The sequence below is a fragment of the Pinus tabuliformis genome, chromosome 6 (genome assembly GCF_031772625.1).
Source record: "Pinus tabuliformis cultivar Carrire ecotype Pingquan chromosome 6, CPIR1, whole genome shotgun sequence".
Taxonomy (NCBI): Eukaryota; Viridiplantae; Streptophyta; class Pinopsida; order Pinales; family Pinaceae; genus Pinus; species Pinus tabuliformis.
This window is the reverse complement of record NC_142292.1, coordinates 1444259141-1444275672: the sequence shown is the minus strand read 5'-3', so window position 1 is coordinate 1444275672 and position 16532 is coordinate 1444259141.

Below are 16532 nucleotides of genomic sequence, written 5' to 3'. Positions count from 1 at the left end.
ACCACAAACCAGAACCGATCTGGTTCCTCATTTCCTATGCCTCTAAATACCGGCAACTTGATCGCACTCACCATTCCAACCCTTGGTGGTGGCGGAGGTGGGGTAGGCGAAGATGGGTTTGATGTAGGTGAAGTGGGGGATGGCGTGGATGGCAGTGGTACCAGTGGAATGTGCTGCTTTATCAATCAGACTGTGCTTCTCGGAGAGAACCCCGCAAGCTCCTCTTCGCTTCTTGTGAAATAGAAATCAGTGGACTGTTCTCTAATCCTTTGGTCCCTCGGTAGCCTTTTCCACTCTGCATTACCCCAGACATCAATGGATGCACATAACCCGTTTCTCACATAACAACATTTTAATCTAAGTATTCAACGATTTGATGTACTTACCCTGCGGTCCTTGGAGAAAGCGCCTTTCTGCTTCGCTGTAACTCACACTTGTGTCTATTGTGAAATCGGTGATAAACCCTCCTATTATTCAATCCAACCAGTGATCTACTACCCGTGCAATTTTATCTTCCGATGCTTTTAGCCTACGCACCAACTTGGAGTCCACACGATGGGCTGATCTAGTCTGCACCTTCCCTGACTATTAGCTAGCCTCGCGATCCACGCATACAGCTCTGTCGAGAAGGACGTGAAGAAGATCTTGTGGATTTTTGTGTATATGTAGTGATCCAGCCACCTCTCGTCATATATTCACGGATTTCTATTTTCTTGCACCACAAACCTATGAAGCTTCTGATCCAACCAATCTTCAAGTTCTTTCTTCATAGGGTTCCAATGTTCCGACATCAGACATCCCTTAGGCAGATCTTGGTCCTGACAACGGAACCATTTGTTGGCTTGTTGGGGCCTAACCCAGGTTTAGAAGTGTTTTAGCGAAACAAATCCCACACTACAGGCCCTTTTGGCAACAATCCGCAGAGTGCGGACTGAAGTCTCACCCGAGGTAGTATGGGAGGGTGTTGGAACCAGGTTTCCTCACCCTTGGGATGTCTCGATGTGGGCTAGAGCGTTCGTGAACCATTCTGCAACCTCGCACCACTCTGTACTGTTGTTGGGCTTCCGTGTAGATCCGCACAGATGCGCTTTCTTATTAATGAATTTAGTATAGATCTGATCTACCTCTTAAGGTCTTTAAGCAAATGTTTAATAGTAACAACTAGTACGCGCAATCATAAATATGCATAAATTCAGAACATAAGCAACAGATGGATATGTGGTAAAGCACACAATGATTCAAAAATTCTTATCTTTATTTATCTCCTTTCCAATACAACCAAATCCGCTCTGCACACTCAGCTGCAGGGGTCCATGCACATAGTTGTGGACTCTACCAGGCCTCTGCACACACAGCTGCAGAGCCTCTATCTATCTACCAACACCCTTGACTTAGACTTACAGACGCAAAGAGAATATTGCCTTCATAAACCCGTAACATTTAAGATCAAACCCAAATTGCCTTCTAACCATAGAGCCTTGCTCTATTTATACATTTCCATGGTCCGCGGACCATGGGCAGGCCGACTCACTTTCTATTTTCTTACATTATTTTTGGGTGGACAACCCTTTGACTTGACTCATTACAATTCATGCTTCGTGCACCTCGTGGAGCCTTTACCATACTTTTACCCAACCAAAACCGTTACGCGGGGCCTCTGCTACCCAACAGGTGTTGGGTATGGGCCCCCTAGGTCAAAGTTTTGTAAAGAACCCACATTTTGAGGAGTGGAATGTGCTTTGCGTAGTGTTTTAGGAGTCATAGGGGCTTTAGGGCAGGTCAAAGTCCCTTATTTTGTAAAAGGATGGGATTAATTTGTATGTTTTGAGATTTTCCCATGGTTTCCGAACCATGGTATTGTAAGGGAAAAAATATATATAAAGGGTTGTCTTAGTAAGACAAAGGTGGGTTATAATGGATATGTTTTGATATTTTTGGGTCTATAATCATCATATCTTTCTATGTTAAGGCGAAGAGGAAGGGTCCTGCAATTGTGTGCATAGGGTAAGAAGGATTGTAATTCTGAAGATCTAAAGCTAATAAAGAAGATTTTGAAGGCATATTTGTGTACCTACATTTGTTCTTTACTTTATGAAATTACTATTTACTTTTGTGTTACACAATAAAATATAAGATCAAAATTGATATTTGAATGTAGTTATAGTTAATTACAGTTAAGATCCATTGATTTATGCATAATAGATAGAGTTTTAGATCCACGAAGGAGTCTTTTTGTATGAATAGATTGGATTCGGTATCATATTAAGTAAAATCGTGTAATGCATAAATAGATTTTGAGGTGAGTTAGAAGTCAAGGTGCACACTCCATATCCTTCTCGATGCGGAAACCTGGTTCCAACATCCCCCAATATCACCTCAGATGATACTGTGGTCTGCGTGGGCAGATCGTTGCCAAAAGGGTCAGTGGTATAGGATTTTGTTGGTTAGCGCAACTAACTATGAACCTAGGGCGGTGTAAGGGATTTGGGATGGATTAAAGCCCCTTCTTTTTGTAATAATTTAAAGGTTCAATGGCTTTAGTTGCCTATTTTAGGGAGTCCATGGTATTGTAGTGGTGTACCCTTCGATGTAATAATATATATAGGGTCAAATAATAAGAAGAGAATCATGAGTGGTGATCTCGATCTATGTTATGGTCGAATTCTTTTGATATATAGTTAGAAGAAGAGGTGAGACTCCGTAGCTGAGTGCGTAGAGGCCTGAGTATGCAGCTAAGAGCACAAACAACCTACAGCTTACTGCGGAGGTTAAGAAATGTTTTTTGTAAAAAGAATCATTATATTAGCAATAGTTCTTGTGGATGTTGCACCACATTGGGGTGAACCACAGAAATTGGTGTCTTCATGTGTATATTTGCTTTTTATGTGCTATAGCGTAGTAGTTTATGACAATTGCACTTTATTTTATAACAATGATGATTTTGACTTTATATGATATGTTTAAGTGGTTAATATAATGTGACGAAGTAATTTATGAACGTTAAGAATAAGAAAATAGCATAATACCACATCTCCACATCCTTCAAGGCCGTAGAAACCTGGTTCTACATCCTGCCATAGTCACTTTGGGTGAGACTGCGATCTGCTTACACGTTGTTTGTTGGGTCCCTATAATACTAGTGATTACCCCATTACTATTGTAGTTGTACCCCTTATTAATATTGTTGTGCCCCTATTGTCCCCATATTGTTATTACTGTGCCCCATAGAATCCCTCTATTGTTATTTTTGTGGCTTTATATTATTATTGTTAGGTCGGTTGGGTTATATTGTGACTCCTTAGACTCCTATATATAGAAAGGAGGTTTTGTCATTTGAAGGATCCAAGAATTGTTCATTTATGTAATGTAAAAGAGGTTTCCCCCTCGAAGAGGCTGAATTTTAAGGCGTTGATCTATCTTTCCTATCTTTTTCTTCAGTTGGTTTCATAACAATTGGTATAAGAGCTTTGGATTCTAGGGTTTCGCTGCTCCAAACAGGTCATCGTGGAATTTTTACTATAACTGTTTTTCTGTGATGTTTCTAAAGCTAAAACAAAAAACCCATTTGAGAAGACATCGCGCTGAAGCTCGGGTCCGAATTTCAGAGTTTTTCGCGCTATATTTGCGGAGATATGATCTGAGGAAGTTGGTCTTTTTGCAGACTCCTGAATTACATTCTAAACAGGTGACTTGGGGAAAGACATCATAACTTTCTCTCTGAGCATCGGATTGAAATTTTGTAAGAAGGTACAGAAAGAGGATGGACTGTAGTTTCTTGTATATATTTTTCAGAGCCAAAGGTCAAAACAGAGACACGTGGCACGTCGTACAAGTTCGTTCTACTGAATTAGTCTATAATCAGGTCACTATGGGATATTTGGCATAACTCTTCATTGGAGAATCCAATTGGGGTCAGACTGGTGGCATTGGAAAGAGGACACAGAGGGATACCACAGATCACAATTTTAGAATTGGATGATCCGAAATTACAAAGATACATCAGAGGCAATATCTAGCTCCTACAAAGTGAAAAAGGCGTGTAGATTTTTTAAATTTTTTCTTAAAGCTTAGTTTGAAAAATTATTTTGAAGGAATTCAAAGGGCATAGTAGAGCATTAGTATCGGTAACTGATGCCCCGAGGAAAGAAAATGCAAACACCTAGTAAGCAATCTAAAATCTCTAGCATGACTCATGAAGAAGAGGAAGAAATGCTACATGATATATCAAAATTACAAGACCAAGTGCAACAAATTTCACTCTCACAAAAACTAACAGAAGCTAAGATAAATGGAGTGGAATCTAAGATAAAGGGCGTGGAAGCAAAGATTGATGATTTGAAGATAGATTTGAAGGCAGATTTGACAAATTTTCTACAAGAAATACTTACTAATGGTGAAAGGGGAGGAAAGGAAACTCATGATGCAAAAAAAGGAAATGTTAATCATGATTTCATAGACTCTAATGTTGGATCGAAGATGCACCATACTCCAAAAATCGATATCAGGAAGTTTGATGGCAAGGATCCCGCAACATGGATATTACAGATGGAGCAATTTTTCGATCTCAATAATGTGCAAAACACACAAAAGGTACGTATTGCAACTTTATATTTGGAACCAAATCAGTTTGTATGGTATCAATGGCTTTGCTCTCGTAAACAATTTATTACTTGGGCAATTTTTACAGAAGAATTGACAGCACATTATGAGGATACAAAAAGCAACACTTTTTTTAGCCAATTGATAAGTCTCAAACAAAAGGGTTCAACAATGGAGCACATTGAGGAGTTCCAAAAATTGAACATAAGGGTAAAAAGTATTCCAGAGGAGCATAGGATCGATGTGTTCATAGGGTCTTTAAAGGATAATATCCAACATGATGTTCACCTTTGGGAACCTGATTCATTAGAGAAGGCATTCAGGTTAGCAAGAAAAATGGAAAGCAAAATTATGGCAACCAGGAAGCATACCACTCACAACTATAAAGACAAAAGTGTTGTTGCCACTAGTCTTCCACAACCTATAAGGTTGACACCACAACAATTGGAAGAAAAAATAGCAAAAGGGCTTTGTTACAGTTGTGATAACAAATACACTAAAGGTCATAAGTGTGCTAAGAAGAAATTATTCTACATAGATTATGAAGAGGAAGAAGAAAAGGAGCAAGAAAGGTCAAAAGAAGAGAATATACTCCAGGAACAAAGTCTAGATGAAGAACAAATGAATCCAACCATATCTTGTAATGCATTGACGGGAATTACCACTCCTCAAACCATCAAGATAGAAGGACAAATCAAGAAGAAAAAGGTAATAGTGTTGATTGATTCAGGAAATACCCACAATTTTATTCATTCTAAGGTAGCAAAAGAATTGAATTGCTTCTTATATCCAGCACCAGAGTGTCAAGTGATGGTTGCAAATGGAGGAACAATAAATTGCTCTGGAAAGTGCCATAATATCAAGCTATCCATGGGAGAATATGTATTGACTAGCCCAATGCTTTCCATTCCAATGGGAGGTGCTGATGTTGTATTAGAAGTCCAATGGCTACAATCCTTGAGTACAATAGCTTTTAATTTTCAAGAACTTTTCATGAAATTTTCTGTGGAAGGAAAGGAAGTTGAATTAAGGGGTATTGCAGGGAAACCGAGAAAGATAATCGGCTCTAATGGTATGACAAAGCTTCTAAAAAAGGAACGAAAAGGTGTAATTGCACAATTATGTTCGCTAGATGTTTCCACATTGGAATCATCTATTTCTCCAGATCTCCAAAAAGTCTTGGACAATCATTCCAAGGTATTTGAGACTCCCAAAGGTCTCCCACCTATTCATGATCATGATCATGCTATTCATCTGATTCCAGTAAGTGTTCCTCCAAACATCAGGCCGTACAGATATCCCTATGCCCAGAAGAGTGAAATTGAACATATGGTTGCAGAAATGCTAGAGGCTGGTATAATTCAACCAATTCAAATTTCTTTCTCTGCTCCAGTAGTATTGGTGCACAAGAAGGATGGATCATGGTGCATGTGTCTGGATTATAGGGAGCTCAACAAGCTCACTATTAAAGATAAGTTTCCCATTCCTATCATTGATGAATTACTGGATGAATTGCATGGATCAATTTACTTCACCAAGTTGGATCTTCGTTCAGGATATCATCAAATCAGAATGAAGACTGAAGACATTCTGAAAACGGCATTTAGAACTCATGAGGGTCATTATGAATTTTTGGTCATGCCTTTTGGCCTTATCAATGCACCCTCAACATTTCAAGGTTTGATGAATTCAATTTTCAAACCATTCCTTAGAAAATTTGTGTTAGTATTTTTTGATGATATACTAATCTACAGCAAGTCTTGGAAGGATCATGTTGAACACGTTGACAGGGTGCTACAACTATTAGAGGAGAAACAATTATATGAAAAAAGATCCAAATGTTTCTTTGGAGTACAAGAGGTGTAATATCTGGGTCATATTGTATCTCATGAAGGAGTTAAGGTAGACCCTAGCAAAATTAAAGCCATTAAGGAATGGAAAATGCCCACATCCATAAAGCATCTGCAATGATTTCTCGGGTTGACAGGGTATTATCGCAAGTTTGTTAAGAATTATGGGAGAATATCAGCGCCTCTAACAACACTATTGAAGAAAGATGCATTTTCATGGACTCCAGAAGCAACAAAGGCCTTCGAACATCTTAAAGAGGCAATGTGCCAAGCACCTATCTTAGCTACACCGGACTTCACAAAAACCTTTATTGTGGAATGTGATGCTTCAGGAAATGGAATTGGTGTTGTTTTAATGCAAGATGAAAGACCCATTGCTTTTGAAAGTCGTCCAATCAAGGGAAAGTTTTTACACAAAGCTATTTATGAGAAGGAAATGTTGGCAATACTCCATGCACTTAAGAAATGGCGACCCTACTTAATGGGAAGACACTTCAAGGTAAAAACGGATCATGATAGCCTTAAATACTTTTTAGAACAAAGATTATCCTCTAAAGAGAAACAAAAGTGGGTCACAAAGATGTTGGGTTATGACTTTGAAATCATCTACAAAAAAGGGAAGCAAAATGTGGTGGCAGATGCACTCTCAAGAAAGGATGAGGATGTGGAAGCATTGTTGTGCACCATTTCTATTATCCAACTAGATTGGATAAACGAAGCAAGGGAGGAATGGAAGAATGACGAAGAAGTGTGGGCACTTATTCGAAAGTTACAACAAGATTCCAGTACATCGGATACATTTAGCTGGAAAAATGATTTGTTATGGTACAAAGATCGCTTATAACTCTGTAAGAATTCCCAGCTAAAACAAAAGATTCTTATGGAATTGCACACTTCTCCCTTAGGAGGGCACTCGAGATTTTTAAAAACTTACCACAGGGTTAAGAAGGAATCTTTTTGGGATGGCCTTAAATCAGATATTCAAAAGTTTGTTGCAGAATGTTTTGTTTGCCAACAAAATAAAGTTGAAACAATTAAGACACCAGGTCTATTACAACCTTTATCCATTCCAAGCCAACATTGGGAGGAGGTTTCAATGGATTTTATCACAGGTTTACCCAAGTCTGAGGGAAAGAGTGTCATCATGGTGGTAATTGACAGACTTACCAAGTATGCACAATTTTGTGCATTATCACATCCATTTAAAGCCAGTACAATTTCTACTGCATTTATGGAAAAAATTAAAAAGCTACATGGAAACCCAAAGATTATTGTAAGTGACAGAGATCCCATTTTCACTGGAAATTTTTGGACAGAATTATTTTCTTGTCTTGGTACTCAGTTAGCTCATAGCTCATCTTATCATCCTCAATCTGATGGGAAAACTGAGATAGTAAACAAATGTTTGGAAGGATATCTTCGTTGCTTTGTATCTGATAAATAGACACAATGGGTCAAATGGTTGCCTCTGGCTGAATGGTCGTATAACACTTCCTTCCATACAACAACAAAAATGACCCCATTTATGGCACTTTATGGGTATCAGCCACCATCCATCACATCATATTTAAGAGAAAATTCTAAGGTTCAAGCAGTGGAACATCACATCGAACATCAACAACAAGTCCTCCAACTCTTAAAGGATAACCTCGTGTTGGCACAAAATAGAATGAAACAACAGGCAGATCAACATCACAGCGAAAGAAGTTTTGATGTAGGTGATTGGGTATTCCTACGGCTACAACCATATAAGCAAATGTCCCTCAAGCAAGCTAAGAAGGATAATAAATTATCACCAAAGTATTATGGTTCGTACAATGTGTTGTAAAAGATTGGTACTATGGCATACAAATTGGAGCTTCGATTGCACCCAGTTTTCCATGTTTCATGTTTAAAGAAGGTTATAGGCAATAAGCTCCCAGTTCAAACAATATTGCCAGAACTTGACGAGGAAGGAAAAATTATATTGGAACCAGAAGCAGTCACAGAAACAAGAACTCGATAGCTACAAAATCAATCAATTTCAGAGTATCTTATTAAGTGGAAGAACTTATCTACTGAAGGTTCCACATGGGAGGATGAGAATTTTATACAAAAGCATCCAGAACTACTCAAGCGTTGAGGACAACACTTTTTTTAAGGAGAGGGGCATGTTGGGTCCCTATAATACTAGTGATTACCCCATTACTATTGTAGTTGTACCCCTTATTAATATTGTTGTGCCCCTATTGTCCCCATATTGTTATTATTGTGCCCCATAAAATCCCTCTATTGTTATTTTTGTGGCTTTATATTATTATTGTTAGGTCGGCTGGGTTATATTGTGACTCCTTAGACTCCTATATATAGAAAGGAGGTTTTGTCATTTGAAGGATCCAAGAATTGTTCATTTATGTAATGTAAAGGAGGTTGCCCCCTTGAAGAGACTGAATTTTAAGGCGTTGATCTATATTTCCTATCTTTTTCTTGAGCTGGTTTCATAACATTGTTGCTAAATGGGCCAGTGATTGAGGGTTTTTTTGGTGCCCAGTATAGATTGAACCTAAGTCAGCCCAAACCAAACCAACAAGTATATGTTGAGAAGCCTCACGGATTTGAAGTGAACAACAGAAAGACTAATGTTTGTAGGTTGAAGAAGGAATTATATGGATTGAAGTGAGCCCCTAGATCCTAGTATGCCAACATTGACAGTTACTTGGTGAAGCTTGGATTCATGAGAAGCAGTGCTACCCCTAACCTCTCCTTCAAGGTGGTCTAAGATATGCCTTTCATTTTTATTTTATATGTTTATGATTTATTATTGATAGGTAGTGAGTTTTTGATGCATGAGTGTAAGCGGGATTGAGCATATGAGTTTGAGATGAAGGATCTTGGTATGGTGCATTACTTCTTGGGATTAGAGGTTTGATAAAACCATGGATAGATTTTCCTTCTTCATGGAAAATATGCCATGAAGTTATTGGAAATATTTGGAATGACATAATGAAAATATTTGGTCACCCCGATGGAAATGAACTTCAAGAATTTATGTAGATATGTTACAGGACCTAAGTTGGTGAATCTTTTTGAGTATCAAGAGCTTATTGGGGCATTGATGTTCCTTGTGAAAAAATGGTCCATAAAAATTATTTATTGTAAAAGAATTGATTCGATTCATGATTGACCCTTCATTCACATTGCATTTCTCCCAAAGACATATTGACATATTTGCATGGGATGATTAACCTTGGTCTTAGATAAACTTCCGAAGATGTGAGACTACATGGATACACCAATGTTGACCGGTTGGAAACGTTATTAATAGGAAGAGCACATGAGGGTTTTATTTTAGCTTAGGGTTTGCTATGATATATTGGATGAGCAAAAAGCATAATTCTTTAGCTTTGAGCACGACCGAGATAGAGTACATTACTGTTAGCATGGTTAGCTATGCGACAGTTTTGTTGAGAAATCTCTTTAAAGAGCGATTTGAGCGGGTCCTGGATACTATATAGATATATTGTGACATAAAGAGTGGGATTTGATTTATAGAGAATCTTGCATTTCATGATAATTCCATGAATAGTGAGATGAGATACGAGTAGATTTGATACATGGTACAGAGATGAGTTGTAAGACTCCATCACATTTCAATAGAAGAACATATGGAAAACATACTCACCAAGGCTTTTATGAAATGGAAGTTCTTGGTCAACAGAGATTAGCTTGGATTGATGGAAGTGACCCTCCCACGTAAAGATCTCGGCTGATCGAGAACACTGAGTTATTCTCTTCCCCCTATTTTAGCTCACAAGGAGAGGAATTGAGCCTGAGAGCTCTTGGGGTTTAAGGATATCTAGAAAATAGGGTGGTTGTGATCCTTAACCTCTATGTTAAGTAGTATCTCACCTATTATCACTACAGGGTGTGTGTGATCCTTGTTATTTATGATAATTTGGCTATCTTCCCCTCTCATTATTGATAAAGTATACCCTAGTATGCATCCTACCCACAAGTTCAGCTTGTTGGGATTGTTCCTCCCCATCTAGTTAATGAGTTGAGATGACTTGAGATGGTTGTGATCCTTGAATAGCAAGTGGTATCTCACTAAAGTGATTAGAATCCATGTGTTCTACCACTTGACTCTTGAGGGTCAATGTGGGAATATCAACAACCATTGGGATGGATGTGATCACTACCTTCTATGGCAAATTGTATCTCACCTTTGATAAGGAAACAAGATTGATGTGATAATTTCTTGGTAGATGGATCTCACCCATTGTCACTGGATGATCAGATGAATGTGATCCTTACCTTCTATCACAAGTTGTATCTTTCCTGTTGACACACAACATGATGGATGTGATCCTTTCTCGATAAACTGTATCTCTCATATTGTCACTAGAGAGAGGGTAGTAGCTTGAGCTCCCCTGTGATGTCAAAAACTTGTTTTTTTCGATTCAAGAGTGCTTACCAAAGATGAGAAAAGATGAGAAGGGATGATATTTGACTTGATGATGACAAGATATTTGAGATGGGACATATATTGCAATTAGAAATTTCTTTGTAGATGAAAGGGAGTGATAATTTGGAAACTCTAGGAAAAAATCCCTCCTTTCAACAACCTTTCTCATGAAGAAAGAAACCTCGTGGCCCTTGGAAGATTTTAATTTGGTTAAGGAAAAATTAATTTTTAAAGTGAAAACCGTGAATGGCATAAAAGTCAACATCATACAAATTTGACTTTAACTAGATTTGACTTGGGACAAATTTGATTATTGGATCATCATTTGATATTGGTTGGTTGACTTTATTGTATAGTCAAATTATTGAATTTGACTCATTATTGAATTGAATTATTGTACTCTCATTACTCAACATTTTATGAAAACTTAATAAGAAGAATTTGAAATGGTTTTCCCCATTGTGGGTTTTTCCCAGTCTTTCACCAAATTTTGGGTCTCTTGTAATTACTTCTTATTGTCTCTTATTTTACATTGCATTTATTATTTTATCTAAAATTTCTATTTATTATTGGAAGCTTGAAATTATTTCTAATTGAAGTTAATAATTGTGCTAAAGTGATTATAGTAACATAAAACTATAGAAAATTAATATTTTACTAGACGTTCCTTCTCTAATTTGAAATAACCCAAATTTTCAATAGGTATCATAGATATCTACATCAAGGTCCACTAATGAAATGTTTTCAAAATTTATGGGCTCATGGGGTGTAGCGTTCGACCTTCTATACTTAGTCATTGTGTTAAAAGGATAGAGAATAGTGAAAAAGACAACATGGAATTTTTCTTGAAAATTTTGTTCACCTAAAGATCAATGTACAATGTTGGAAATGTGTTGATAATGTGTTGGTTGAGTTAGTAGCATTGTCACGAGATCCGTTGTGTTCTTTGTTCGTGGTAAAATAAGAATGTTTTCTATCTCTTCCCCTTACTGCATCCATCCACCTCAGGTGCATGTCAATATGTTACTTATGTTGAGGGATATGTGTACATGCTTAGCTATCTACAAAACTCTTGTTTCATTATATGCTCGTAGAGTGGAAAGTAACCACTTTTATTAAACCAATGGTATCACGATCCCCACCCCATCAGTGTGAATCTAGACTTTCTCTCCATCTCCTAACCTCATTAAAGTGCCAATCCATTATAATATAATTTCATAACCATGCACTTTATTGTTGTATCCGTAATATATATTTTGTATTTTCATGTGTGTGTGTATATATAGATATAGATATTCTTTTTCTTCATACTTATATACAGATTCATAAAACTAAAAAATCTTCTCCTACAACACGCCACCTAAATATGAATCTTTCCATTTTTATTTTGGGGGCTAAGATAATCAAAGTTTTTTTTATTTATATATCTCACAGATTAGCAATGAAGTGGGTGAGGGATAGTGAGGGGACTAGGACCTGGGTTGACAACATAACAAATGAAACTTTGACCACAAATTTCCATTTTCCATTTTTCTTTTCGGGCTAAAATTACCAAAGTTTGGTTTATTTATATATCTAAGGAATTAGAAATGAAGTGGGTGATGGATAGTGATGGGACTAGGACTTGAGTTGATCACATAACATGTGAAGCTTTGACAACATATTTGTCTCTCTCTTTTTATGGAGTTTTGTTGACATTTCTAGGCTAACTTTGACCAACATTGGAGGTTGAGTACTTTGACTTTTGACTAAGCTCTTATAGGGTAGTTTGAAAGTTGACTCGTGGACTAGCTAGGGTACATTTGACTATTGTTGACTTTTATGAAATTAGAAACTTTTCCTTTGACTAGATTTGACTTGGGACAAATTTGGCTGTTAGTTCATTATTTGATATTGGTTGGTTGAATTTATTGGATAGTCCAAGAAGTGACTTTGACTCATTGAAGAATTGAATTATTTTACTAAACATTTTAATAAGAAAAATAATTTGAAAGGATTTCCCGTGTTATGGGTTTTTCCCTTGTATTTGACCAAGTTTTTGTGTCTCTTATCATTGATTCTCATTGTCTCTTATTTTAAATTACATTTACTATTCTATCTTAAATTGCTATTTATTATTGGAAGATTGAATTGATTACTATTTGAAGTTAATAATTAGGATAAAGTGATTGTAGCAATATAGAACAATGGAAAATTAATAGTTTATGATGTTCCTTCTCCTATTTGAAACTGATCCTATTTTCAAAAGGTATCATAGGTATCTCCCTCAGGGTCCACTAATGGCATGTTTTCAAATTTTACAAGTTCATGGGGTGCAAGGTTTGACCTCCTATACTTAATCATTGTTTTAAAAGCATAAATAATAGTGAAAGAAACTATATGGAAATTTTCTTGAAAATTTTCTTGACCTAGAGGTCAATGTAGTGTGTTGGGAAAGTGTTGGGAATGTGTTGGGTGAGTTGATATTGTCTTCATTAGATTCATTTTGTTCTTTCTTCATGGTAAAATAATAATGTTCTCTCTATTTTCCTCTTACTAGGGCCACTTTCCTTTTGTTTGATATAAATTTGGAAAATTTAACGCTCTCACTTATGAAGTTCCACATCATCCATGCACCTCAATTACATGTCAATATGTTACTTTTTTTAGGGATATGTGTCAATTCTTACCTATATGCAGAACTCTTGTTTCATTATATGCTAGCACAGTGGCAAGAAACCACTTTTATCAAACCAATGGTATTTCAACCCCCACATTGTAAGTGTTCAAGAGGGCCTCAATGAATCTAATTCATTGATCTATGATTGGTGTGAATCTAGACTTTCTCCCCCATCTCCCAACCTCATTAAAGTGTCATTCCATAATAATTTAATTTCATAACCTTGCACTTTATTTTTGTATCTATAATACATATTTTTCTATTTGTGTGTGTGTGTGTTCCTTTTTCTTTTTCTTTGTAAAACTAAAATTTCTTCTCCTACAACAAGCCACGTGAATATGAATCATTCCATTTCTCTTCTGGGGCTAAGATAATCAAATTTTCTTTTATATAGCTATCTCATGCATTAGCAATAATGCAATGAAGTGGGTGAGGAATAGTGAGGGGACTAGAGCTTAGGATCTAGTTTTTCCATGTAGTTTCATTTATCCCTACTATTTTTTTGCATTTTAACCTCACTCAGAAAATGTTTTTAGAGGCATACTAAAGGATGAGAAATGTAGGGAACTAATAATGATGATAGATATAAATCAACCTAAGGATAGAATGTGAATATAAGGGAGATATGGGAAACCTTAAGCATGTATGGCCACACACATGCAATGGTAATTAGAACCTCCTATTTTTTGCCCCTTTTAGAGAGGGGGAAGAAAGTACTCAGGAAGGGTCACATTAGAGTGGGGGAAAGTGATAACAACCAAGGTGAAGCATGGGAACAAGAATATAGAGAAAATTGAGCATTCATACAATTCAACTTATGATCCATGATATAACTACTTTAAACATTTAATGAAAACACTTTATTAAAAAAAACTCATATACCTCACACGTGATGACCCAAATTTATATGATTAGTCTAGATGTAATGTACCTCACACGTGATGACCCAACTTTATATGATTAGTCTAGATGTAAAATAGCACTAAGTGGAACATGGATGGGATTCATGGGAGGCTAGTTGTCCATAAATCACCATTTGTGTGCTAAATGTCAAGCTAAGACAAGAGGAGAATTTTGTTCATATGTAGGTGGCTAGATGGAAACATACAACCAAAACAATAGGAGGAATTATGTTCTCCTAGTGGTTACCTACATGGGTGGTGGCTAGATGGAAACATATCTATGTAAAAATTTAGTGTAGTTATCATAAATTTTATATCTATACATTATATATGGTTCATTTTTATGAATTTCAACTTGTTATTGTTAATTAATTTGATATCTATACTATTTATTTTGCATTGATGATTATTATAGATTAAGATGTATATATTATATCATAAATAAAGGAAAGATATTCATTTGGTTTATGAAGTTTAGGGTTCTCCTCAAAAATTTTGTTCATATATAGGTGGCTAGATGGAAAGATACAACCAAAACAATAGGAGAAATTATGTTCTCCTAGTGGTTACCTACATGGGCTGTGGCTAGATGGAAACATATCTATGTAAAAATTTAGTGTAGCTATCATAAATTTTATATTGATACATTAGATATAGTCATTTTTATGAATTTCAACTTGTTAATGTTCATTAATTTGATATTTATACTATTTATTTTGCATTGATGATTATTATAGATTAAGATGTATATATTATATCATAAATAAAGGAAAGATATTCATTTGGTTTATGAAGTTTAGGGTTCTCCTCAAAAATCAAATTGATAAGAAGATTAAGGACTTGAAGACACGCTACTAAACATAAAGAATTTTTGTTTTTTGTTTTTATAGATTTTGAAATGTTGTATAAGGACAATGATACATAAAAGCATAAGACAACTCTATATGCCCCTTATAACCCATGAATAGTACTTATGAATAAGAAAACTCTATATGCCCCTTATAACACATGAATAGGACTTTGATGGGGAGGTTTTAGAGTATTCTTAGAGGATCCAAGTTAGAGTAGAAATTTTATTCTATTGTATGTTACCTACTTAATAAGTTTTTTACACTAACTCTTTAGGAAAACACCCATATTAGGGTCTTAACTAAAAGAAATCCATCGTTTTAATTAAAATAATGTCATCTATTTAGCATATTCACATTTTGGTTGCATGTTTTATGATCAAGTGGTTAAGAATGAATTTTTGAAGTTGGCTAATAAGGTAGTGAAATGTATCTTAATTAATTATGTGGTTGGTATCCTAAAGACTCCTATTGGGGTCTTAATAGTAAATTAAGCCATAGTATCAATTAAAAGAAATCCATTGATTTAGCATAATCATATTTTAGTTGTAAAGTTTAAGATCAAGTGCTTAAGAATGAATTTTTGAAGTTGGATAATAAGGTAGTGAAATGTATCTTCATTAATTATGTGGTTGGTATCCTAAAGACCACTATTAGGGTCTTAATAGTAAATAAAACCATATTATTAATTAAAAGAAATCCATTGATTTGGCATATTCATATTTTAGTTGCAAGGTTTAAGATCACATGCTTAAGAATGAATTTTTGAAGTTGGATAATAAGGTAGTGAAATGTATCTTCATTAATTATAATTATGTGGTTGGTATGAAAGCATACAAGCATTAGGATGAACTTTACGTATAAGAAAATTGTTTTAAGAAAACTGAACTCTTGTTGCATAGCTACATAGCTAGAATAGGGTGAGAAGAAGCTAGTTGTTTAGTTGTTTAGCAACCAACAAAGATTAGAAAATTTGAACTAGATAATGAACCTTAGTTAGCCTTCACGAAGGCGAACTTGAGAAAAAAGGCCACTAGATATATGCAATTATAGTTTATCCAATTTGAATTGTATATTCCATTTCTTTGATTAAGAAAATGAGCCTATAATTATAAAAAGATGAAAGTCAAGGAGTGCTAGAATTGGGCATGTATAATGGGATGGCTTCATTTTTACTAAGAATCATATCAAAGTGTTTTTTAATGGATGAACACATGGATCCAAATATGG